We start from the raw sequence: 27,659 nt of genomic DNA, 5'->3' as shown, positions 1-27,659 counted from the left end.
CCAGGATGACCGGGGTTACTTCCGTTGCCATCTTGGTTTTGGTGGGATATGGCCGACTTCTTTACCACGACTAGCTTTATAACCTGTATCTTGTGCCGACCTCCTATCTCATCCTGTGACTTAGAATGCCTAACCTCCTGGGAATGCAACCCAGTAGGTCTCAGCCTCATTTTACCTAGCCCCTATTCAAGACAGAGATGTTCTGGTTCAAACACCTCTGACACTGACTCATGACATAGCCCCAGGAGGTCCTGAGAAATGTGCCCAAGGTGGTTGTTTTACAGCTTGATTTTATGTATTTCAGGGGGGACAGAAAGAAGTTAAAGGCAGACATCAATCAATACGTGTAAAGTATACCCTGGTTCGGCTGGAAATAAAGCACAACTTGAAGCCAGGGCTTCCAGGTCATAGGTGGATTCAGAGATTATCTGACTGGCAATTGGTTGAAAGAGCTGTTATTATCTAAAGATCTAGACTCAACAGAAAGGAGCATCTGGGTTAAGGGGTTGTGGAGACCAAGATTTTTATCATGCAGATGAAACCTCCAGGTAGCCAGTTTCAGAGCTTTTATCAGACATAAAAAGATGCCAGACTCTAGTTAATTTGCTCCAGGATCAGGAAAAAGATCTGGAAAGGGAAGGGGATTCTCTAGAGAATGTAGATTTTCCCCACAAGAGACAGCTTTGCAGGGCCATTTCAAAATATGTCCAACAAATATATTTTGAGGTGAAATACCTTGATTTCTTTCAGGGCCTGCCATCTGTCATGTGATCCTATACTAGAGTCAGATTGGAATTTGGTATCTTATTGCTACAAAGTCTGTTTTGTCAGTCTTAAGATCTCTGTTTTAATGTTAATGCTGGTCAGTTATGTCTGAATTCCAAGGGGAGGAAGGTATAATGATGCATGCCCAACCTCCCATTCCCTTCATGGCCTGAACCAGTTTTTCAGGTTTAGTTTGGAACTTCCTTAACCTAGAGGGGGGTCCATCAGTCAGTTGGGGGGCTTAGAATTTTATTTTTGGTTTACACCACTTTATAGACAAATAAAAATGGATACTGGCAATGATCATCAACGGCTGCTAATAACACCAAAAAAGAGAGCAAGAGATAGAAAGAGAAGAGCTCCTTGATGGATGCACACACTATCCCTGAAAAATAAACAAATAAAACAATCTGATTATGTAGAAAATCAGTTTTTTCTCTGCTCTTATACCACGATGTATAGGGGTTTACTCCACCAAGCAAGCAATCAACTTTGCAGTGGACACCAGCTGGGTGTTCTCCAATTCAATTCTGACACCATCCGTAGCATCAGATTCCACAGGTTGACGGCTCAGTCCCCAAGGCTGCCCGCCTCCAACTTCTGACGCCAACTGCAAGCCCTAGGCTGTTTTACCTGTGCTTCCGTCAGAGGTATTTGAACCACAGCAACTCCATCTTAAATAGGGGCTGGGTAAAATAAGGCTGAGATTGACTGGGCTGCATTCTGAGGAGGTTAGGCATCCTTAGTCACAGGATGACATAGGAGGTCAACACAAGATATGGGTCACAAAGACCTTGCTGATAAAACAGGATGTGGTAAAGAAGCCGGCCAAATCCCACCGAAACTAAGATGGTAATGAAAGTGACCTCTGCTCGTCCTCACTGCTCACTATACACTAATTGTAATGCATTAGCATGCTAAAAGACACTCCCACCAGCACCATGACAGTTTACAAATGCCATGGCAACATCAGGAAGTTACCCTATGTGGTCTAAAAAGGGGATGAACCCTCAGTTCCAGGAATTACCCACCCCTTTTCTGGAAAATTCATGAATAATCTACCCCTTGTTTAGCATATAATCAGGAAATAACTATAAGTATATTCGGTCGAGCAGCCCATGCTGCTGCTCTGCCTATGGAGTAGCGATTCATTTGTTTCTTTACTTTCTTAATAAACTAATGCTTTCACCTTTATGGACTCTCCTTAAAATCCTTCTTGTGTGAGGTCTAAGAACCCTATCCTGGGTTCTGGATCAGGACATCTTTCCAGTAACACTTCTGATGGGACCAGCTATAAATCAGGGTTCCCATGACCCCTGCCTTGGGTTTGATTAATTTGTTAGAGCAGCTCACAGAACCTAGGGAAACATTCAGGTTTACACTTATGTTCAGTTTATTATAAAGGATACACAAAGGTTACAGATGAAGAGATGCACAGGGTAAGGCATGTAGGAAGGAGTGTAGAGCTTCCATGCCCTCTCTGGCTGCACTAACCTCCAGGAATTTCCACCTGTTCTGCTATCAAAAAGCTCTCGGAACCCCATCTTCTTAAATTTTTTATGGAGACTTCATTGCATAGGCATGTTGAAGCATGGACAACTGCGGAAATGCGACTGAACAAAAAGGGCATAATCTAATAATCTAATACTAATAGACTGAGTGGGGAAACCCAGTAAGGCCTGTCTTGTTCAGATTCTTCTTGGCCTCTCTGAGCAGCATTGCTTCCTCCATGGTATGGGACAAGATCCATTCTGAAATGGGGGTCTTATGACCTAAAATCAGACAATGTAAGTCAGAGAATTTCTTTATGGCCAGCTCATGGACAGAAAGCCGGGGGAAGATTAGAGCATGTTTTTAGTTTCTATGGCCTGCCTTGGGGAGAAAAACGAGCAAGTGAACAAAGACCAGGAGAAGGCCAGAGAGAGAGAGATCTGTCTTCTGAGGCCTACTTCTGAGATCTAAAGTACTCCAACATTATAACAAAAGACTGTCTTTCACCTTTATTGCTCAGAAGCTGTTTCAAAGCTTCTTCAGGAACCAAAGACAAAAGGCAAAATACTTTAACAAAAGATACGCTTATTGTTTAAGTCACTTAAGAAATAACATAGGCTATGGGAGTTATGAGCCAGGAATTCTGGATGAAAACATATATGGACAGATAGATAAATAGATAGATCTATATATCTCATATCACACAGATCAAGCTGCAAAATCTATAGGATATACAATTTAGTTTCTTTAGTTAATGCTCCGGAAAAAAAAAGAGAGGGAAGGTGAACATAAAAATTAAGAGTCTTAAGACTGAAAGAATGAAAAGACAAGCCACACTGAAATAAAATACTTATGGAAAATATATCCAATAAAGTACTATTACCCAAAAATATACACAGAACTCTTTAGGCCAGGTGCGGTGGCTCATGCCTGTAATCCCAGCACTTTGGGAGGCCCAGGCAGGCAGATCACCTGAAGTCAGGAGTTCGAGACCAGCCTGGCCAACATGAAAACTCCGTCTCTACTAAAAATACAAAAATTAGCCGGGCGTGGTGGCAGGTGCCTGTAATCCCAGCTGATCGGGAGGCTGAGGCAGGAGAATCGCTTGAACCCGGGAGGCAGAGGTTGCAGTGAGCCGAGATAGTGCCATTGCACTCCAGCCTGGGGGACTTTTGTCTCAAAAAAAAAAAAAGAACTCTTTAAACAGTAAGAAAACAATTCAATTTTTTAAATGGGCAAAAGACCTGAACAGACACCTCACCAAAGATATGTAAATGGAAAATAAGCACATGAGAAGATGCTCAGCATGATATATCACTGGAGAACTACAAATTAAAACAATGTGATACTACCACATACCATTATTATGGCAAAATCCAAAACGCTACCACCACCAAATGCTGGCAAGGATATAGAGCAACAGGAACTCATCCATGGCTGATGGGAATGCAATATGGCACAGCCACTTTGGAAGAAAGCTTGGCAGTTTCTTACAAAACTAAACATACTCTTCCTATATGATCCATCAAAGCACTCCTTGGTATTTACCCAAATGAATTGAGAACTTATGTACATGCAAAAACCTGCACATAGATGTTTATAGCAGGTATATTTATAAATCCCCCCCAAAAAGGCAGCAATGGATAAACTGTGGTACATCTAGATAATGGAATATTATTTAGTGCTAAAAAGAAATGAGCTATCAAGTCACGAAAAGATACAGAGGAAATGTAAACGCATATTACTAAGTAAAAGAGGTTGAGCACAGTGGCTGACAACTGTGATCCCAGCACTTTTGGAGGCCAAGGTGGGCGGATTGCTTAAGCACAGCAGTCAGAGAACAGCCTGGGCAACATGGCAAAACCTCATCTCTACCCAAAAAAACAAGAAAAAACTAGCTGGGTGTGGTGGTGCACACCTGTAGTCCCAGCTACTTGGGAGGCTGAGATGGGAGTATCACCTGAGCCTAGCAGGTAGAGGCTCAGCAGTGAGCTGAGATCCCAGCACTTCACCCCAACCTGCACGACAAAGTGAGAGCTTGTCTCAAAAAAAAAGACATTAATTAAAAAGGCCATATGACATTCTGCAAAAAGCAAAACTATAGAGACAGTAGAAGGATTAGTAGTAGTCAGGGTTTAGGGAGGAGGAAGAAATGAATAGGTGGAACACAGACGATTGTTGGGGCAGTGAAGCTATTCTGTATTGGTACTTTAGTGGTGGATACATGTTTGTTATTCATTCATCTAAACACACAGAATGTACAGCATACCAGGAGTGAACTCTAACACAAACGCAGCTCTAAAAAAATAAAGTCTACTTTTGTAAAAGGTTAAGAAACACAAAAATACTACAAAAAATATGACACATTACCTTGAAAAAAAAGAAAGACTTAAAAGACATCAATCAATTGCCATGCATAGAGCTTATTTGGATTTTGATTTGAAAAAATTGTTAGAGGCTGGACATGGTGGCTCACACCTGTAATCCCACCACTTTGGAAGGCCAAAGCAGGCAGATCACCTGAGGTCAGGAGTTTGAGACCAGCCTAGCCAACATGGCAAAACCTCATCTCTACTAAAAATACAAAAACTAGCTGGGCATGATGGCGTGCGCCTGTAATCCCAGCTACTCGGGAGGCTGAGGCAGGAGAATCACCTGAGCCCAGGAGGCAGAGGCTGCAGTGAGCCAAGATTTTACCACTGCACTCCAGCCTGGGTGACAGAGACAGACTCTGTCTCAAAAAAGAAAAGAAATGAAAAAATTGTTAGGAAAAAAAGTTACGAAAGTCAGAGAAATCTGAATATTAATTCAATATTTTACATTAAGAAATAATTGTTAGTTTTTTTTAGTGTGATCACTGTGTTGTGGTTAGAGATACACACTAAAATATACCTGGATGAAATGATATGACATCTGGGTTAATGTATGGGATGTGGTACCAGAGGACTAGGGGGGACAAAGGGCTCCATTTGGGTCCTATTTAAATTTTTGAAAACAAATATATATATTAATTTTTATAATTTTCTTCAAAAAAATTTCCTAAAAATGAGATTGAGGGAAAAATTACCTTAAATTATTAACATTAACTACTGATATAGAATAACAAGTAGGTCTAATACCACCCATGATAGTTAGAGAAAATCCTCAGCTGACAATTCTGAGTAGAAGTTTCCTTAATAGGTGATCTCTAAACATTTAAATGTAGAGAGCTGCTCAAAAGTTATAAAGTGGTCAATTATCTTGGTTGGGTAAGTAAGAACCACTACCCCATGAAGATTTCAGTTAAGGTGTATTGGTTCGTTTTTATGCTGCTGATAAAGACATACCCGAAGTTGGGAACAAAAAAAGGTTTAATTGAACTTGCGGCTCCACATGGCTGGGGAAGCCTCAGAATTATGGCGGGAGGCTAAAGGCTCTTTTTACATGGTAGTGGCAAGAGAAAATGAGGAAGAAGCCAAAGTGGAAATCCCTGATAAACCCATCAGATCTCATGAAACATTCACTATCACAAGAAAAGCATGGGAAAAACCGGCTCCCATGATTCAGTTACCTCCCTCTGGGTTGCTCCCAAAATACAGAATTCTGGGAGACACAATTCAAGTTGAGATTTGGGTGGGAACATAGACAAGCCATATCATAAGGTAACATTTTAGAGAAAAGAAATGGAAAATAGGAATAAAATTACTGTCTAGGATATAAAGGTACTGCATAAGAATTAACAGCAGCTCACATTTGTAATCCCAGCATTTTGGGAGGCCGGGGTGGGACGATCACTTGAGGCCAGGAGTTGGAGACGAGCCTAGCCAACACAGTGAAACCCCATCTCTACTAAAAATAGAAAAAATTTGCTGGGCATGATGGTGGACACCTGTAATTGCAGCAACTCAAGAAGCTGGGGCATGAGAATCACTTGAACCCAGGAGGCTGAGGTTGCAGTAAGCCAAGATCATGCCGCTGCATTCCAGCCTGGGTGACAGAGTGAGACTCTGCCTAAAAAATAAATAAATAAATAAATAATAACAGCTGCTGCATTATTTCCTAGAATTAAATAAAATCTGGAGACAGAAGTAAAATACTAATCTTACACAGGCAAAATAGGCCAAAAGTCAAGATTTGGAATTAAAATGTTACATAGTAACTAAACTCTTTACCTACATAGTGAATTATTTTGATTAAAGAAAAGCAGAAAGTAAAAGCACCATTTACTAAACCATGATAATAAAATTTCAAATTAAGTTGTTAAAAGTAACTATCATTATTTGTTTAAAAACTTGTTACACACACATACACACACACACCACACATACATATTAGCAGATTGTTCCTGTCTTGTAACTTATATTCTATAACTCCTTATCATCATGTAAAACTATTCCATCATTAGACTTAAGGAAATTATGCTTTTATGGCTTCAGTTGACTACAAAAAAATTTTATACAATCATAATGCTTCTAAGACATTAATTTGAAAAGTAACCTGAGGAATATTTGAAGAAGTAAACTCTAATGTGGTAATACGGTGTTTTTTTTTTTTTCCTTAAAATGCTAAGCGTTGTTGAAAAACTTAGAATTTTACCCACTGCTTTTCAATTGTTTGTTACCTCAGTAGTGGTAAGAAAATGGACTTAAGTAAGCTTTTCTTCAGCTTTATATCTGCAATTTCTTTTCTCATAATTTTCTCAAGCAGAAAGTCTAAGTTCTTGATTCATATTCCTATTTTGAAGGTAGGCACAGTGGCTCACGCCTGTAATCCCAGCACTTTGGGAGGCCAAGGCAGGCAGATTGCCTGAGGTCAGGAGTTTGAGACCAGCCTGAGACCAGCCGGTTTTTCCCATGCTCTTCTTGTGTTGAAACCCTGTCTCTACTAAAAATACAAAAATTAGCCAGGTGTGGTGGTGCATGCCTGTAGTCCCAGCTACTCGGGAGGCTAAGGCAGGAGAATTGCTTCAACCCAGGAGGCAGAGGTTGCAGCGAGCCACGATCATACCACTGCATTCCAGCCTACATGACAGAGCAAGACTCCAGCTCAAACAAAACAAACAAAACAAAACAAAACAAAAATCATATTTCTACTTTGGAAGGAAACACTGAAAATTGCCAATGTCCTACTTCAATTTTTGCATTTTCCTTAAAAATCTTTCTTTTCTCATCTCCCCCTCAATCCTCCTTATTTCTCAATAATAGTTCCTTGTTATATATTTATCTGATGGCACCTATCACTGGCAGATTGTGAAAAGTCAATACATATAAAAAAGCTTACAAGGAAAGTTCTAGTCACACAATAGCAGTTTTAAAAATGACAAGTATACCTCATTTTTAAACATCAGCAATGGGATACAGTTTTATTTTCAACCTATCACAATACCTGGTTCTCAATTTTTAGTGCTTCTGAACTAATTTAACCTTCACTTGTTGATGGACTGCCATGCTTCAATACATCATGGTGCCAGCTCTAGAAGCAATTCCAAATGACTTCTGCCAGTATTTTTGTTTTCAATAACATTTTATATAAAAGCTTCATAAAATAATTGTATTTTATGAATTAAGGCTATCAGTTTGAAAAACTTCCCTCAAATATAAAGAAACAGGCTCAGTGCCTGTTACACAGTAGGTGTCAACAAATACTGATTCCCTTCCTGTACATATTACTTCCTCACGACTGTTTAGAACAGAATATTTACATGTTCACACATACTACTTGCATTTATATAAAACATCTCTGGAAGAATATACAGGAAATATTAAGTTTTTATCCCTTCAAAGAGATCTCGGCTGAGAAAAGGGTAAAGGGGGGAGAGACAGTTTAACCTTTATGTGCCATGGGTATTATCTTTTTCAAAATAAACTAAATTTTACATGTTTTTAACTAAAAAGACAATCATATTATTTATATCTCATCCAGCCGCCTATCCAGCTGTAAAGAAACTAGGAAATATAGCGATGGAGTCAAAATGTCCAATTTCATCAAAAAGTTACACATATGCAAAGAAACAAGAAGGAATGATCCATTTATAAGAAAAAAAAAAGAAGCAATCACAGAAACTGTTCCAGGCCAGGCACAGTGGCTCACGCCTACAATCCCAGTACTTTGGGAGGCCAAGATGGGAAAGAAAATTGCTTGAACCTGGGAGGCGGAGGCTGCAGTGAGCCAAGATTACGCCACTGGATTCCAGCCTGGGCTACAGAGTGAGACTCTGCCTCACAAAAAAAGAAAAAAAGAAACTGTCCCTAAGGATGCCCAGACACTGACTAGACTGACTACATAAGAACTTTAATCAGCTATTTTAAGTATGTTCTAAAGCTAAAGGAAACCATGTCTTAAATGAAGGAAAGCAAGAGAACTCTGTTTCACCAAAAAGATAGTATTGATAAAGAGAATTTTTTAAAAAATCTAATAGAAATTATAGAATTGAAAAGTATAATAACTGAGATGAAAAGTTCACTAGAAGGGCTCAACAGCTTATTTGGGCAGGCAGAACAAAGAACCAGTGAACATGAAGATAGGTTAATTGAAATAGGTCAGTCTAAGGATCAGGAAAAAAAAAAGAAAGAATACAGAATCCCTTAAAACAGAACGTAAGAGACATATGGGAGGCTGAGGCAGGCAGATCACTTGAGCCCAGAAGTTCGAGACCAGCCTCAGCAACATGGCAAAATCCCATCTCTACAAAAAATACAAAAAAAAAAAAAAAATTAGCTGAGTGTGGCAGTGCACACCTGTGGTCCCAGCTACTTAGAAGGATGAAGTGGGAAGATCACTTAAGCCCATGAAGTGGAGGTTGCAGTGAGCTGAGATCACACCACTGCACTCCAGCCTGGGCAACAGAGCGATGAGACTCTGTCTCAAAAAAAAAAAAGAAAAAGAAAAATTAAGACATTCCTAGATTAAGAAAAACTAAGAGAACTCACTGCTAGTAGACCTACTCTATTAAAAAAATATGCTAAAGGGAGTCCATCATGCTGATATGAAAAAACACTAACTAGACGATACTCAAATCCACATGAATAAAGAACACTGGTAAAGGTAATTACAGTTGGGCATGATGGCTCACGCCTATAATCCCAACAGTTTGGGGGGCCAAGGTGGATCACTTGAGTCCAGAAGGTCAAGGCTGCAGTGAGCCATGATCATGCCACTGCACTCCAGTGTGGGCAACAGAGCAAGACCTTGTCTCAAAAAAAAAAAAATTATGTAGGTAAATATTAAAAAGAGTATAAATGTATTTTTGTTTGTATTTCTTCTTTCTCCTATCTGAGTTAAATAACTGCATAAAGCAATAATTGTAAATCAGTGTTGATGAGCATACAATGTATAAAGATGTAATTGTGACAATAACAGCATAAAGGGGGTAGGACTACATAGGAGTAAAGTTTTCTACACTATTAAAATTAAGTTGATATTAATCTGAACTAGATTGTTATAAATTAAGATGTTAATTGTAATCCCAGGTCAACTACTATGAAAATATATAACAAATGAAACATAAAGGAATTAAAATGGTACAATGAAAAGTATGTATTTAACACAAAAGGAGGCAGCAATGGAAGAACTGAGGAACAAAAAAGACATATCAAAAACAATTAACAATATGGCAAAAGTTCTTTCTTATCAGTAATATGTAAATAAATCAAACTCCTCAATTAAAAGATAGTTATTGGCAGACAGATTTAAAAAACGAGATGCAATTGTAGCCTGTCTATAGAGACTCACTTTAGATTCAAAGACAGAAATAAGCTGAAAGTAAAAAGATAGAAAAAGATATTCCAAGCTGGGTACAGTAGCTCACACCTGTAATCCCAGCACTTTGGGAGGCCGAGGCGGGTGGATTACAAGGTCAAGAGATGGAGACCATCCTGGCCAACATGGTGAAACCCTGTCTCTACTAAAAATACAAAAATTAGCCAGGCGTGGTGGCGCGTTCCTGTAGTCCCAGCTATTCAGGAGACTGAGGCAGGAGAATTGCTTGCACCCGGGAGGCGAAGATTGCAGTGAGCCGAGATCGTGCTACTACTGCACTCCAGGCTGGCGACAGAGCGAGACGAGGAAGGGAGGAAGGGAGGAAGGGAGGAAGGAAGGAAGGAAGGGAAAGAAAGAAAGAAAAAGAGATTTCATGCAAACAGTAACCAAAAGGGAGCTAGAAAGTCTATGTTAGGCCGGGTGCGGTGGCTCATGTCTGTAATCCCAGCACTTTGGGAGACTGAGGCGGGTGGATCACCTGAGTTCAGGAGTTTGAGACCAGCCTGGCCAACACGGCGAAACTCTGTCTCTACTAAAAATACAAAAATCAGCCGGGCATGGTGATGCATGCCTGTAGTCCCAGCTACTACGGGGGCTGAAGCTGGAGGATCGCTTGAACCTGGGAGGCAGAGGTTGCAGTGAGCCAAGATCGTGCCACTGCACTCCAGCCTGGGCAACAGAGCAAGACTCTGTCCCAAACGATATAGACTATCTCTTAAATATTATATAATGATAAATGGGTAAATCCATCAACAAGATATAACAATTGTAAACATACACTGCATGTAACAACAGAGCCTCCAAAAGATACAAAACAAAAACTGACAGAAGTGAGAGGCGAAGAGGCAGTTCAATGATAAACGGAGACTCCAATACTTCCCTTTCAATAATGGATAGACTAGAGAGAAGATCAACAATGAAAAAGAAGACTTGAACAACACTATAAAGCAACTAGATCTATTAGACATCTATAGAACACCCCACCCAAAGACAGTGTAATACAAATCCATCTCAAGTGCACATGGAACAGTCTCAGGACAGATCATATGTTAGGCAATAAAACATGCCTCAATAAACTTTAAAAGACTAAAATCATACAAAGTATGTTCTCTGATCACAATGAAATGAAACTGAAAATCAATAACAGACAAAATGTTGAAAACTTCAAAAATATGTGGATAATTAAGCAACACACTTGACAAACACTCAACAAAGTACTCAACAAACCAGGAACACAAGGAACATCCTTAAACTGATACAGTGTATCAATGAAAAACCCACAGTTGCCAGGCATGGTGGCTCATGCCTATAATGCCAGCATTTTGAGAGGCTGAAGCAGAAGCTTGAGCCCACGAGCTCCAGACCAGCCTGGGCAACATAGGGAGATCCTGTCTCTACAAAGTATACAAAAAATTAGCCAGGCATAGTGGCTCATGCCTGTAGTCCCAGCTACTCAGGAGGCTGAAGTGGGAGTATCACATGAGCCTGGGAGGTCAAGGCTGCAGTGAGCCATGATTCCACTACTGCACTCCAGCCTGGGTGACAGAACGAGACCGTGTCTCAAAAAAAAAAAAAAGAAAAAGAAAAAAGAAAAGAAAGAAAAACCCACAGTTAACATACTAAATGGTAAAAGACTGGAAGCTTTCCTCCTAAGATAAGGAACAAGACAGGGAAGTCTGTTATTGCCACTTTCATTTAGCATTGTATGGGAAGTTTTAGCCTGGGCAATTAGGAATGAAAAATAAATAAAAGATACCCATATAGGAAAACAAGAGGTAAAACTATCTCTGTTTACAGACAGCATGATCTTATATACAAAACTCAAAAGAATACACTAGAAAACTATGGGAACTAATAAGGAGTTCAGCAAAGTCACACGATATAAGGCGACAGAAAATAAGTTGTATATCTAACCACTAGGCAATGAACATTGTGAAAAACAAATTTAAAAAACAATTTCATTTGCAACAGCACCTAAAAAAATAAATAGAAATAAATTTAACCAGGGAGGTGAAAGACTTGACACCGATAACTACAAACACTGTGTAAGAAATTAAAGACAAACTAAATAAGTGAAAAGACATCCTATTGTTAATGGATTGGAAGACTTAATATTTTTAAAACAGAAATACTACCCAAAGTGTTTTACAAATTTAATGCAATCTCTATTAAAATTCCAATGGCCTTTTTTACAGAAAACAGTTTTACCTCAGTTTCATATGGAATTGCAAGGGACCCTGAAGAGCCAACAAATACTGGAAACAGCAAAGTCGAAGAATTCACACATCTCAATTTCAAAATGTACTACAAAGCTACAGTAATCAAAACAGCACATGGTACCTGGCATAAGGATAGCTATGTAGGGAATCAACCATGAGAATCAAACCAAGAGTTCAGGGGAAAAAACCCAGACATTTGTGGTCAATTGATTTTTCAACAAGGATATCAGGACCACTCAATCAGGAAATAATGGTCTCTTCAACACATGAGGATGGGACAACTAGATTACCACATGCAAAAAAGTGGACCCCCTCTGGCAGGGTGCAGTGACTCACGCCTGTAATCCCAGCACTTTGGGAGGCCAAGGTGGGTGGATCACTTGAGGCCAGGAGTTCAAGACCAGCCTGGCCAATGTGGTGAAACCCCATCTCTAGTAAAAATACAAAAATTGGCTGGGCGTGGTAGCGCTTGCCTGTAATCCCAGCTACTCGGGAAGCCACAGCATGAGAATTGCTTGAACCGGGGAGGCGGAGGTTGCAGTAACCTGAGATTGTGCCACTGCACTCCAGCCTGAGCAACAGAGTGAGACTCTGTCTCAAAAAAAAAAAAAAAAAAATATGTGGACCTCCATCTCACACCATATAAAAATATGGACCAACAACTGAATATAAGAACTAAAACCAAAGAACTCTTAGAAGAAAGTATGGAGTAAATCTTCATTCCTTGGATTTCACAATGTAGATATGACACCAAAAGCCTGTGTAACAAACAAACAAACAAAACAGACAAATTATACTGTAAAATTTAAACTTTTAATGCATCAAAAGGATATTATCAAGAAAGTGAAAAGACAACCCAGAAAATAGAAGTATTTGTAAATCATCTATCTGATAAGCATTTAGTAACCAAACATACAAAGAACTCTTTCAATAACCAACAATACAATTTAAAAATGGACAAAGGACTTCCACAAAGAGAATAAACAAATGGCCAATGAGCACATGAAAAGATGTTCAACATCTTAGCCACCAGGGAAATGAAAATCTAACCCTCAACATGATACCACTTCACACCAAGATAGCTAAAATTTTAAAAAGCAAATGGCAAGTATTGGCAAAGATGTAGAGAAATTGAAGAATTGGATTATAAAATGATGCAGTCGCTTTGGGAAACAATTTGGCAGTTCCTCAAACTGTTAAACAAGAGTTACCACATGAGCTGTTTTCTGACAACACTTCTGACACCACATGTGGAAGTGTTTTTCCATACCAATACAGTTCTCCAACTTTCCAGACACCAACTGAGTGCCCTATAATTCAATTCTGACACTAACTGCCCAGAGTTTATGTCAAACTCCACAGGCTTAGTTCCACAAGACTACCCTCACTTCAGTTACCAACCACAAGCTGCACATTGCCACCTGTACTTCTGACCAAATAGCTATAAATCGGGGTTCCCACAACCCCCTCCTCATGTTCAATAATTTGCAAGAATGGCTCACCAAAACTCAGGGAAACACTTTACTTATGCCTATCAGTTTATTATAAAGGATATAAATAAACAACCAAATCAAAAGGCACAAGGGTGAGGCCGAGATGGGTTCCAAGTATAGAAGTTTCTGTCCCACAAAGTTGAAGCAACACCTTCCCAGCATAAGGATGCATTCACCAACCCAGAATCTCTCTGAAAACCACTGTTTAGAAGATTTTATGGAGGTCCTATTTCACAGGCATGATTGATTACATCACTGGCCACTGGTAACTGATCTCAACACCCAGTCCTCACCACCACCACCTCACCCATCCAGGGGTGGGGCTGCAAGTTCCAACTCTCTAATCGACACAGTTGGTTCTTCTGGCAACCAGCTTCCATTCTGAAGTTGTCTAGGGGCCTACCAAGAATCACTTTATTAGCATAAATTCAGATGTGACTGAAAGAGACTTATTATGAATACCAAAATATGCTCTATTACCTCTATTACTCAGGAAGTTCCAAGGATCTTTGAAGTTCTGGGCTAGGAACCAGAGACAAAGACCAAATATATATTTCTTATTGTATAACATCACACCCAGCAATTCTACTCCTAGGTATATACACAAGAGAAATGAAAACATACACCCGCACAAAAACTTGTACATGAATATTCTCCCCAGCATTATTCACAATAGTCAAAAAGGAAAAACAACTTAGATGTTCAACTAATAAATGGATAAATGAAATGTAGTACATCCAGATAAGAGAGTACTGCTTTGCAATAAAAAATATGAAGTGCTAATATATCCTACAATATGGATGAACCTTGAAAACATTAAGTGAAGGAAAGCAGTTGTAAAAGATGATATATATGGTTTCATTTATATGAAATATCCAGAATATCTGAAATATCAAGAGATACAGAAGTAGATTAATGAGGGCAGGGGAAATAGTGAGTGACTACTGCTAATGGTGAGCAGGTTTTTTTGGGGGAGTAATGAAAATATTCTAAAATTGACGTGGTGATGGCTGTACAACTCTGTATATACAGACTGTCCCCAACATACAAGGTTTCAACTTCGGATTTTTCAACTTTACATGGTATCCATAAAATCATTGTTTTCCACTTTCAGTATTCAATAAATTACATGAGATATTCCACACTTTATTATAAAATAAACTTTGTGTTAGAGGATTTTGTAGGCTAATGTAAGTGTTCTGAGCATGTTTACAGTAGGCGAGGCTAAGCTACGATGTTAGGTGCATTAAATGCATTTTCCACTTACAATATTTTCAAATTGCTATGGGTTTATCAGGATGTAACTGTGTCATAAGTAGAGAAGCATTTGTACTAAAAACCAATGAGGCTGGGCATGGTGGCTCATGCGTGTAAGCCCAGCACTTTGGGAAGCTGAGAGAGGTGGATCACTTGAGCCCAGGAGTTTGAGACCAGCCTGGGCAATATGGCAAAACCCCGTCTCTACAAAAAAAATACAAAAAATTAGCCAGGCATAGTGGCACACACCCGTAGTCCCAGCTACTGAGGAGGCTGAAGTTGGAGGATCATCTATCTGAGCCTGGGAAGTCAAGCTGCAATGAGCTGTGGCTGCACCACTGCACTCCAGCATGGGTGACAGAGTGTGACTCTGTCTCAAAAAAAAAAAAAAAAATTAAGTCACACGGACCAATGAATAAATACATGCTACATACCAATGAATTGTACAATTTAAAGGGGTGAATTTTATGGATACATGAATTATATTTCAATAAAGCTGTTTTAAAAAAGAAAAGCAGGTTCAAGTCTTTGCCATGTTAAAAATCTCTCTCAACCCTTTATCACCCTCTGCTACCACCTCTTTCTATTCTCCCCTTCATGGCTAAAATTGATTTATATATTATAATCTACATATGCTTTTCCACTCTCTAATCTCAACTCCTCAACTCAACGAAACCTACCTCCTCCCCCAACCATTCTATCAAAACTGTTCTCACATAGTTATCAAATTGAATAACCTCCTCAATACCAAATCAATAGACTCTTAGTAACTTCTTTCGCTCAACTTTTCAAAGCATTTAAAGTATGACTTTCCTTTTTTTTAGGCCAGGGTCCCACTCTGTCACCCACGCTGCAATGCAGTGGCACAATCACGGCTCACTGCAGCCGTAACCTCCCAGGATCAGGTGATCATCCCACTTATTAATTTATATTTTTTCTTGAGAGTTGATTGTGAAGTATAACTTCCTTTAAAATGATCCCAGCCCGATGCAGTGGCTCACACCTGTAATCCTAGCACTTGAGAGGCCAAGGCAGGCAGATCGCTTGAGCCCAGGAGTTCAAGACCAGCCTGGGCAACATGGCAAAACCCCATCCCTACCAAAAATACAAAAATTAGCCAGGTGTGGTGGTATGTGCCTGCAGTCCCAGCTACTTGAGTGGCTGAGGTAGGAGGACGGCCTGAGCCCGGGAGGTGGAGGCTGTAGTGAGCTGTGATGGTGCCAGATCCCACTTTGGCTTCTATGACATTTTCTCATGATTTCTCTACATCTCCAAACACTTAGGAATTTCCTTTCCCAGCTCTTCTTCTATCTGGCTTTAAATGTTCTCCATGGCCTATTTCCAGAATTATTTTATGTTAACAAACTCTTCTTATTTGGTGTTATCTAAATCAAAGAATTTAGATACCACTCATACTATAGCCTGTTATATTGTACTCCAAATCCACATTCACAATTCCATAGCAGATGATTCCACCTGGATGTTTCACAGATAACTTCCACTCAGTATGTTCAGAAGCTAAAATACTGTTTCTCCTCAAATGTGCTTCTCTTCCTGAATTCCCCGTCTCAGTATATTTTACTATCGTCTCTTCAATCACCCAAGTTAAAATCCAAGTCATCTTATTCTATTATTTTTCCCTCACTCCCCATATCCAATTGTTGCTGAATCCTATGAATTCTACTTTCTAAATATTTCTATTACCCTCCTCCTCCATAACCCCTTCAACATTGCCTTAGTTTGGACTCTTCTCACTTCGATTAGTGCAAAAACCTCCTAAACAGTCTTTCTACATCCATTCTTACCTTCTCTCCATCCCTTCTGAAATCCCTACTCTACAATTCCAGAAAGATCTTTCTAAAATAAAAATCTTGGCCGGACACCGTGGCTCACACCTGTAATCCCAGCACTTTGGGAAGCCGAGGAGGGTGGACCGACTGAACTCAAAGTTTAAGACCAGCCTGGGCAACATAGCAAAACTCCATCTCTACAAAAAAAAAATACAAAAAAATTAGCCAGGTGTGGTGGCGTTCACCGGTGGTCCCAGCTACTCCTGAGGCTGAAGTGGGAGGATCGCTGGAGCCTGGGAAGTCGAGGCTGCAGTGAGCCATGATGGAGTGCAGTGAGTGCCACTTCATTTCAGCCTGGGTGACACAGTGAGACCTTATCTCAAAAAAGTAAAAACAAACAAACAAACAAACAAACAAAAAACCCGTATCATGTCTCTCTGTTCATTAAAATACATAAACCCTATTATTATCTACAGAAAAAAATGGTAAGGTCCTTGGAATGGCACGCAATACTTTTGAGGATCCGTGCAACCTCATCTTCTGCTACTTATCACCACAACTAATGCTACAGCTACAGGAAACAACTTCCCATTCTCTTCCATATTCTGTGCTGACTGCACCCCCGGCCCACGCGCGCCAGGACACCCCAGCTCTGGGCGCCACCAGGGAGCTGCTCGCCCTGACCAAGGCTGGCGGCAAACCGTTCTGCGCCTGAGGCAGGCTGGCCTCTAGCTCAGTAGGAAACCTGCGCTCAGGCGGATGGCGCCGACTCTTTTTACTGAGTTTCCAGAGAACACTAGCCCAGCTATCGCGAAGCCGCCAACCCACCAGACGGGGGGGCTTCTGAACCCGGACTCCTGGGAACACGGACAAGCACCGCGCTGCCACACCGAGGCCTCCACCGCCTGGGCCTGAGCCCGGCCGGGCCATTCCCAAACTCGGGACGCGGAAGGAGAGGCTCTTGGAGCAGAAGAGGCCACCCTGAAGCATAAAGTTTATGTCAAAAGTTTACACGGAGAAAGCGGTTCCATTCTGAAGCGTGGTCTGCTGTCCTTTTGGGCGTGAGGCATGTGGTGTTCGTTGTGAAGCCTCCTGGGCCTGTTGGTCCTCCGATTTCATCCTCAGTACATAATGCTCAGCAACAGTACTTGCACTGAGTTGACATTCTTGCACTCTTGACTCCATACGTTTTTTAAAATGTATGTTCACACCAATAATTGACTGCTTCAGAGGCTAATACAACAAAACCAATAAAACTGAGTGATGGTGTTTGTATGGGAAAAAAAAAAAAAGTGTTCCATGTTCTTTCTCACCTACGTTTCTGTCCACCCTTCCCTCTAAAAGTTCCTTCTCCACCCCTGCCCCAGCCCCCCAATTTCTGCAACAGTCATGACTAAGCCTTCTTTAAGCTTAAGGACATAAAATATACAGTACCTAATACAGTGCCTGATCTATAGCAGAGGGTTAAAAATGGGCTGAGCTGGCTTAGGTCTCTTCTTCGTCCTCTCAATGACTCCTATTTGCTTATAAAATAAAATTGTAATTATTTTGATGGTCTGCAAGATCCATAATTTGGTCTCTGCCTATCTCCCCAGTTTCAGGTCTTGCCACCACCCTGCATTATACTTGCTATTTTTGCAGATGCTACTCTGTAATTTTAGACTCCCATGCTTTTTCTCACACTGCTCCTTCTACCTAAATGCCCATTCTTTCTATGCCCGTACACTCCTGATTTTCATCACCTTCTACATAGTTTTTCCTTATAGTTTCCCTCTTCTTCAGCTCTTTTCTTCACTTTAAGAAATTGACCACTATCTCCTTTGTACATCCACTGTACCCGCATATGTTCTTCAATCAAAACAATCTTGTACTTGTTGACAGTTAAAGTAAGAGATAAGGTTCAACTACCCTGAAGGCAGGAACATTGCCTTCTGTATCTTTAAGTCCTCTTCACCTGGTCACAGTACTTTCTACATAGTAATTCCTGTATTCTAAATAATCTGCATTTTTCCTTGTACCCTCCTATACAAACTAACATAAGTTTCTATCAGGTATCTTTCAAAACAGAAACAATATTCTTTTGCGTTACATTCTGGGCCCCATCTCTTCTTGCCAAGCAAACAACTATGCAAATATAACTGTACAAATTAAAGTTATTATACACTTTCTGATACCACTTTCCTATTCTAAATTAGGGGAGAAATAGTCCGGATAAGATCTATAATTAGAAACAATATTTTTTTTTTTTTTTTTTTTTGAGACAGAGTCTCGCTCTGTCGCCCAGGCTGGAGTGCAGTGGCGCAATCTCGGCTCACTGCAAGCTCCGCCTCCCAGGTTCACGCCATTCTCCTGCCTCAGCCTCCCGAGTAGCTGGGACTACAGGCGCCCGCCACTACGCCCGGCTAATTTTTCTGTATTTTTAGTAGAGACGGGGTTTCACCTGTTAGCCAGGATGGTCTTGATCTCCTGACCTCGTGATCCGCCCGCCTCGGCCTCCCAAAGTGCTGGGATTACAGGCGTGAGCCACCGCGCCCGGCCCTAGAAACAATATTTTGAAGAGATAGCAAACTAAGTTGTATTACATTGTTTCGAGATACCTTGTTTAAAGAGTTACTTCTCAAAAGCTACTACTGTTGGCCGGGACAGGTGGCGCACGCCTGTAATCCCAGCGCTTTGGGAAGCCTAGGCGGGCAGATCACTTGAGGTCCGGGAGTTCAAGACCAGCCTGACCAACATGGAGAAAATGTCTCTACTAAAAATATAAAATTAGCCGGGCGTGATGGCGCATGCCTGTAATCCCCTCAGGAGGCTGAGGCAGCAGAATCGTTTGAACCCAGGAGGCAGAGGCTGTGGTGAGCTGAGATCATGCCATTGCACTCCAACCTGGGCAACAAGAGCCAAACTCCGTCTCAAAAAATAAAAATTAAAAAAAAAAAAAAGCTACTGTTAACTAACCTACCCCACTTGGATCTATCAGATACTCTGAATGAGAGGTGGCAACCACTCTACTGACCTCCTTCCTACCCCTACTACCGCCACTCCAGCTTAGAGTAATTATTTTCACAAAGACAGAAAGGAGTTAGCAAATGACCACATTAACTCTAAAAACAGAAAGTGAGGTGATCTTTCTTATTCACAGTCCCACTTATTCATTTAGAAATGCTGAGCACCAAAACAAAACCTTATCACAAGTTCAGTATTTAGTGAATAACTGCCAAGTATAATGGAATACTCCCCGAAGTACTGCAGCATTAGAACATGACCACTCCACTAAATAAAAAATTCAGCGAAAGCTTTTCTAACAAGGCTGGATGGAGCACTAACTCAACGGCCAAACGGCTGCACTTCCTGTACATGCACATTCAAAACACCTCGAATTAACATGCTGGGGACCTTGAAGAACTGTACTAGGCCTTGCTCAAGAGGAAGGCTTTGTAATACTGAATCCCAAAACTTGAAACAGCAGAATTATTTCAGGGAAGACGGAGGTGTTAAATATTCTGTAAAACCTGTTTCACTCTCACAACGATCAGTTTTTTAAAAAAGAGGGAGAAAACTGACCTCATTAAGAGTATTTTGGCAACACACATAGTTGAACGTGAGTTGAGAAAAGAATTTTCAACTCTAGATCTGTCCGTCCATTCCCACTGAAAACTGAAGGAAGGATCGCAGCACCCAAAGGCGCCCACTGCTCAGTGCCAGCGGTGGGCGACACCAGGAGCCTGCCCTGGTCCCCTGGGTAAGCCCCGGAGCCTGGCCACTATGCCGGGCACGATCCACCAACAGTGAGGGCTGGGTCCCCTCGCCTCTGTCCAGGCGCCCCCCAAGAGCTTCCCCAAGGCCTGGGGACTCCTAACTCTCCACCCCCGGCCCCGAGAGCACCACGAACGCGGACGCCACGAAGGGAGGCCCGTCGGCCAGTGGGAGGGACGCACGGCCAAGGGGGCGAAAACTGGGGCGAAGCTTTGCGGGGAGGAACCGACGCCGGGGGCAGCCACGCCCCCCACCCCCAACTTCAAACCCGAGCGCTGCGAGCACCGAGCCCCGCACGTTGCCTGACAGACGCGGGCGCGAGGCCGGCGCGGGAGAGGGCTCCTCGGGCACTCCAGGGGCATCGCCGCGACCCTCGCACGCGACCGCTCCCTGCGACTGACCTGTGCCTGCCGCCGCGCGACCGCCCGCCCCGCCGCAGCCTCCGCCTCCTCGCGCTCACGCTGCCGCCGCAGCCACCGGAGCCGCCTCCTGCGCTGCGCCCCAGGCCGGCCTCGGGCGCCCCATTCCCACCCCGCCCAGCCTCCGCCTGTTTACAATGATTGGGACGGAACGGGACGAGCCGGTCCAGCGCGCACGCGCATTCCCTCCTCCCGCCGCAGCCGGCTTCCCGGATCCTCCTCTCTGCTCAGACGGCTGAAGCCGTCAAGGGCAGGCGTCCTGGGCTCTCGCGCGGGGCGCCCTGGGAGGCGTAGTTCCCAAGGCCCCGGCGTCCAGCCAGCCCGAAGGCCTCTCGCCAAGGAAGCAAACTACAACACCCAGGAGGCACCGCGCCTCCTTCGTCCCCAGGCTCGCTGAGGAGACTGAAGAAGAGCGCGAGAGAACGCGCCGAGCGCCAGTGCTCTGCAGGCGCCTGCGCAGTCGGTGGCTTTGCGGGATTAGGGGACGAACGCTTACCCCGGTGTAGTGCTGGCGAAGGTGGCTTGCGGGCATCTCCTGTAACGGCCTTGAGGATGGAAAGGGCTTTCCTCTCCACGCTCTGGCCAGCCTGCGCGTCACCTCCCGAAGTTGAGAGCTTTCCTTGCGCCAGCGTGCTTTAGTCGTTCCAACCAGTTAAACCAGACTGGGGGCCGCCCGGCTTGTCGCTGGGTGGGGCGGCTGCCCCGCCTTCGGCTGGGTGTGGGGTTGGAGGAAGGAGCGCCGTGGGCCTGTAGGGAGAGGCGGGAATAAACCTCTGTCGGGAACATCCACGGAATTCCTGAAGCGGGTGTGGGCTTCTGCAGGGCTCCAGCGCGCCACCGGCTCTGCAGTTACCGAGCAGCCCCCGAGGAAAGCTGCCCAGTCCGTGTTTGGCTGGCGGTAGAGATAACAGAATTTCTTCGAGAAGCCTTTCACCCAGGCTTGTTGAGTTGCTCTGCTAATGCGTAGCGAATGCTTAAAACGGCTTCAGCAGTCTTCGTGTTTTCTGAAATGTGGCCGTTTATTAGGGGAGAGGTGGGACTTGGAATAGACGACCCTTCCTTGTCACTCGCATTCCTACGTGCAGCACTCTCTGTGGCATCAGCTTTCCTCAAAGCGGGCGGTAAATTTGTCCCTAGTACTCTGTGCTCCCTGCTCAGTAAAATTCAACCCCTGGGGCCTTAGTTTCATTCAGGGACCTCCTAGGAGTGGATACGGGATGGTCTGAGGTAGCCATTGGTCTTTGACTTTCGGAAAAGCCTTCTCATGGCTCCTCTCGCAGTAGAACAGTCTCCTCTGACCACTGTGTTGGGCAGGTGAGCATGGCAGTGACAATTCTCTGCCTGTGACAGCACTGATTCGGCCAAGGGACAGACACTGATCCACACTGGGCCTTATGGAGGTCTTGCCTGAAATTGCTATGTGGACGCAGGAGGGGAGCAGAGGGAGTTTTTCTACTGAGGCAATTGCTGATAGACGTGTTTCTTGCAACATCGAGTGGCCTAGCCAAAGGTGAGGATGTGAAAGAGAAGAAAGGAGAAATGGAAAGGGAGAAAGAGCTGGCAGAATGTAGACCGTGGTTTCATTTGAAGGCCATGGTTTGTGCAGCTCTTTAAGTGCCGTGAGCATGTGAGCCTAAGTGGGTGAGCCCACTCATTCATTGAGTTATCATTTGGAGCCAATATGTGTGGATATGGAATGTATTTGTTGGCTGCCACTTGAGCATTTATTCCTTCCATTTAAGCCAGGCAACATAACCATTCCCTCTAGCAGCAGAGATGGTCACAAGCCCAGTCAGAAACAATGAACCCACAAAGACTTGGGCTGGGGCTTCCAGTAAACTGTAGCTTCCTTGCTCCTGTAGCATGGTGTAAGTAAGTGATGCCTGGAAATGTGGCAACCGTTTTCCTCCTATAAGGGGAAACTCTAGAGGGATGAGAGTTTAGAGGGAGGGCAACAAGTAGAGCCTGGGGTTAAAGTCAGTACTGTCGAATGCGGGAAAGATGGAGAAGAACCTTGTGTTTGGTGGCATGATTTGAGCTGCAGTATCAAACCTCACCTGTTTGATTCTATGGACTATCCTATAGACTATTCGGGATTGTGAGCAAGGCCATCTTACAGACTATCCAGAATTGTGAACCACAGATTTCCTGTATTGTTTAAGCCAGTTCATATTAAAATTCTAAAAGTCCTAACTAATTCAGTTGGATTTATTTTACATGACTCTGGAAGGTCCTAACTAATACAAGTTCCTACGTAAAAAACTGTGGAAGGGACTTTCAGCTATGGCTGTGTGGCATAGTCAGCAATTCTCTGCACACAAAACCAGTATAAAATTGGATAAATTGGCAAAAACAACCATTTCAGAGCACTGGAAATCAAACAAATAGAGAAAACAATTTGAGAAACGTCTATTCTTCAAAAACAGCTAGAACTTCTAGCAGGGACAGTAGATGTCTGCGGCCTTCTGGCCTGAGGCTGCTTCTCTCCCACCCTGTTGCACCAGAACTGCAGTTTTGCCAGTGTGGGTAGGAATAGCCAAGAAAACTAGCAGCTTTGCTGCCAAGGGGATGGACTCAATTTGTGGTGGGTGGTCAAAAACCCAAGGCTTTGCCAACTAAAAGTGACAAACTCATATGGAAATGAACAGGGCAAACCCACAGCTGTACTTACCTGAGGTTACAGTCCCAGGTGGGGCAAATAGCAAGCCAGTCAAAAATATAACGGAGATTTTAGAAATAAGAGTCACTGAAGAGTTACGGTCACACCACCGCACTCCAGCCTGTACTTTTCAACTCTAGAAATATCATTCTTTTTTATAGAGTCTACTTCCCCACAGAAATATTCTATTTGTTAATTACATCTCCACACATCTCTGACTGATTGGGAAACTACGCATCTGCCTGGGGTTGACCCAAGAGACCTGTTAAGTAAAAGCCAAGGGAGACTTGAGAACTGGTGGCAACTGTGAATGTATTCCTTAATCCACACACAGATCCATTAGCAGAGGGAAGAAGACTCCCAAATCAAGGTGTTTGAGTGCAACCACTGCCAAATCATTGACTGGCCACAGCTATGCAAACACAGGGACAAAGCCCAGAAAGTCAGGGTAAAAATAAAAATGTGAACTGAGAAACAGAGCAAAGATACCAGCAGCCACAGGCCATATAGAGACAGATTTTAAATCTGTAAATCGAGGAAGATAAATTAATCTAGGAAGACAAAAACAACAACAAAACTAAGAAAAATAAAACATCTAGAATTGCTGCAATATATGAAATATCTGCTTTTCAACCAACAATCATGGTTTATGCAAAGAAACAGTAAAGTGTCACCCACTCTGAGGAAGAAAATAGCAACCAATAGAAACAGACCCATTGGGCTCAAATACTGGATTCAGAAACAAGCTCTTGAAAGTAGCTCTTATAGTTATGTTTTAAAAATTAAACATTTTTCAAGGAATTAAAGGAAAATATAATGATAATTCTTTAACATATAAAGGATATCAATAGGGAAATGATTCTATAAAAAAAATTTCTAGAGTTGAAAAATATAGTAAGAGAAATATAAATTGTACTACATAATCTCAGTGAAAGATTTGAGATGGCAAAAAAAAGTGTACTTAAAGATAGAGAAATTATCCTATTCAAAAAACAGAAAAATGAAGCAAAAGAAGAGATAAAATGACACATCCATAAAAAAGAGGATATTTTTAGCAATAAGCCAGATTCAAGGACATAGACTGTAGCTTTAAATAGAAAAAGAAAAAACAGGGAATGTAAACTAGTACAACCACTATGGAAAACAGTATGGAGTTTCCTTAAACAACTAAAAGTAGAACTACCATTTGATCCGGCAATCCCACTACTGGGTATCTATGCAAAGGAAAAGAAGTCATTATATGAAAAACACATGCACACACGTTTATAGCAGCACAATTTGCAATTCAAAAGATATAGAACCAACCTGGGTGTCCATCAACCAATGAGTGGGTAAAGAATATGTGATTATATATATATATATATATATATATATATATATATATATACACACACACACCATGAAATACTACACAGCTGTAAAAAGGAATGAAATAATGTCTTTTGCAGCAACTTGGGTGAAGCTAGAGGCCATTATTCTAAATGAAGCAACTCAGGAATGGAAAACCAAATACCGTGTGTTCTCACTTATGCGTGGGAGCTAACCTATGAGAATGCAAAGGCATAAGAATGATATAGTGGACTTTGGGGACTTGGGGCGGGGCAGGGAAAAAGGTTAGGAGGAGGGTGAGGGATGAAAGACTACATATTGGATACAGTGTACACTGCTCAGGATACAGGTGCATGAAAATGTCAGAAATTACCACTAGAGAACTTACCCATGTAACCAAAAACCACCTGTACCCCAAAAACTATTAAAATAATAAAAATTATTTTAAAAAGAATACCTACCTAAAGAAAACATGCAAACAAACAAAAATCTTAAAATTTTACCTGCATATAGATAACCATTAATAATAGCTTGGTATATCTCTCAGCCTTTGGGGTGTGTATGTATATTTTTGAGCATAACGTTTTATTTTACTTCATTTGCTAAAACTAATGAAACCTGAATTTGGATTATTGAGACAAAAATCAAACTGCAGAAAAGCACTAATTTTACTAAATTAAATATTGGAAGGGTTGTGGGTTTTTGTTTTTGTTTTTTTAGTGTTTTAGGTTTTTTGTTTGTTTTGTTTTGCTATATGATGTTCAGGAACTACCATTTAATGAATTTGACAGATAAAGTTTGAACATATTGGTAGGGAAATAAGCCAATGATTTGAATTACTTATCTATACAGAAGAAATAGTTTTAAGATTTAAGACCATATGAAATAAACGGTTAAAATAGAAAAAAAATGGTATTAATGAGAGAAAGAGCATGGTAGCACTTTTTATATTAGAGCTGTTATAATTTTTATTAAATATCAAAATATTTAATATTTAAAATATTAAAATATTAAAAACAGCTGTTATAATTTTTATTAAATATCAAACATCAACCGGGCATGGGTGGCTCATGCCTGTAATCCCAGCACTTTGGGAGGCCAAGGCAGACAGATCACCTGGGGTCAGGAGTTCAAGACCAGCATGACCAACATGGAGAAACCCTGTCTCTAACACCGTCTCTGTATTTGTATTCTCTAAAAAATACAAAATTAGCTGGGCATGGTGGCGCTTGCCTGTATTCCAGCTACTCAGGAGGCTGAGGCAGGAGAATTGCTTGAACCCGGGAGGTGGAGGTTGCAGTGAGCTGAGATCACGCCATTGCACTCCAGCCTGGGCAACAAGAGCAAAACTCCACCTCAAAAAAAAAAAAAAAATCAAACATCATTTTACCAGAGAAGGAAACAAATTATTACATAATAGAGAATCATGAACCAAAATCAACAGTATTTACCTAATAAAGCTCTGGTTGACAGTTAAAATAATAATAAGAGAAAGAGAGAGAGAAGAGCCTCAGAGACCTGTAAAATTATTTCAGCTATCCCAATAAACATGAAATGAGAGTTCCAGAAAGATAGGAGAGGGAGAAAAGAGGGCTAGAATTTTTTGAAATAATAATGCTAAAAAGTCCCCAAATTTGATTTAAAAAAAAAGCCCTACAAATACAAGAAGTTCAAATGAACACAAAGTACGATAAGCACAAAGAAAACTGCACCTGGATACATCATAGTCAAACTGCTGAAAGCCAAGAACAAAAGAAAATCCTGAAAGTGGCAAAAGAAAAATGAGTCATCCGGGGAAAAACAATGTGACATAGAGCTGACTTCTCATCAGCAACACAAGAGCTCATAAGGCATTGGAATGATATATTTAAGGTGTTATGTGAGGGGGAAGCTGTCAACTAAGAATTCTGTATCTAGTGAAACTATCCTTCAAACAGGAAAGTGAAATAAAGACATTCCCAGAAAAACAAACCTGAGAGAATTTGTTAGTAGCAAACCTGCCCTCCAAGAAATATTAAAGGAAGTTCTTCAGAGTGAAAGAAATTGCAGGAGAATATAACTCTGATATGTAGAAAGGAATGAAGAGAAATTTTTAAAATATGTAAAAAAATATAAAAAGGCTATACACACAATTTTCTTAATTTCTTTTAAAAATATGATTAAAGCAATAATTGTATACTATATTGTTGATATTATATAAATGGAATATGTATGACAGTGATAGCACAAAATAAGGAGGAGGAAATGGTACTATATCAGAGCAAATTGACTGTAGTTTACTGAAATTAAGTTAGTATTAGCCTGAAAGAGATTGTGTTAAGTTAAAGATGCATGTCTCGGTTCATTTGGTGCAACTATAACAAAATAGTACAGATTGGATAATTTATAATAAGTGGAAATTATTCTCACAGTTCTGGCATCTGGGAAGTCCAAGATCAAGGTGCCAGCATCAGTCAAGGGCTTTCTAATTGCATCATTACATGACAGATGGCAGAAGAGCAAGAGAGAAGAGAGACATTGCCCTTCGACTTCTAGCTCTTTCATAAGGGTCCTGAAACCACCTTTGCAAAAAATTATAGCAGTGAGAAAATTGTGACTGCGAAAGAGATCTGACCTAACCAATTCCATCTTGCCTTTAACCTCCAAACTGCCCCTGATTATTCCTGGGCATGAGCTAAGCTAACTTTGGGAGAAATTTAGTTTATAGTTTAAATGATAATAGCCCCTTCCAAAACTAAATTGCCTTT

The 27,659-nt window shown here is 41.5% G+C and overlaps 1 protein-coding gene across 1 annotated transcript in view; it reads right to left on the bottom strand.

The window, feature by feature from the left end:
* RALBP1 (ralA binding protein 1) overlaps window positions 1-21,089 on the bottom strand; it is a 66,119-nt gene extending 45,030 nt beyond the window's left edge. The window contains exon 1 of the mRNA XM_032152812.2: window positions 20,907-21,089. The gene's annotated coding sequence lies outside the window, so the exon portion shown is untranslated. The remainder of the gene's footprint in view (window positions 1-20,906) is intronic.
* Window positions 21,090-27,659: the final 6,570 nt, after the last annotated feature.

The sequence above is a fragment of the Hylobates moloch genome, unplaced genomic scaffold (assembly GCF_009828535.3).
Source record: "Hylobates moloch isolate HMO894 unplaced genomic scaffold, HMol_V3 SCAFFOLD_5, whole genome shotgun sequence".
In the NCBI taxonomy this organism is placed as follows: Eukaryota; Metazoa; Chordata; class Mammalia; order Primates; family Hylobatidae; genus Hylobates; species Hylobates moloch.
Note: the sequence above shows the minus strand (reverse complement) of the source record. Positions and strands in the feature narration are given on the sequence as shown.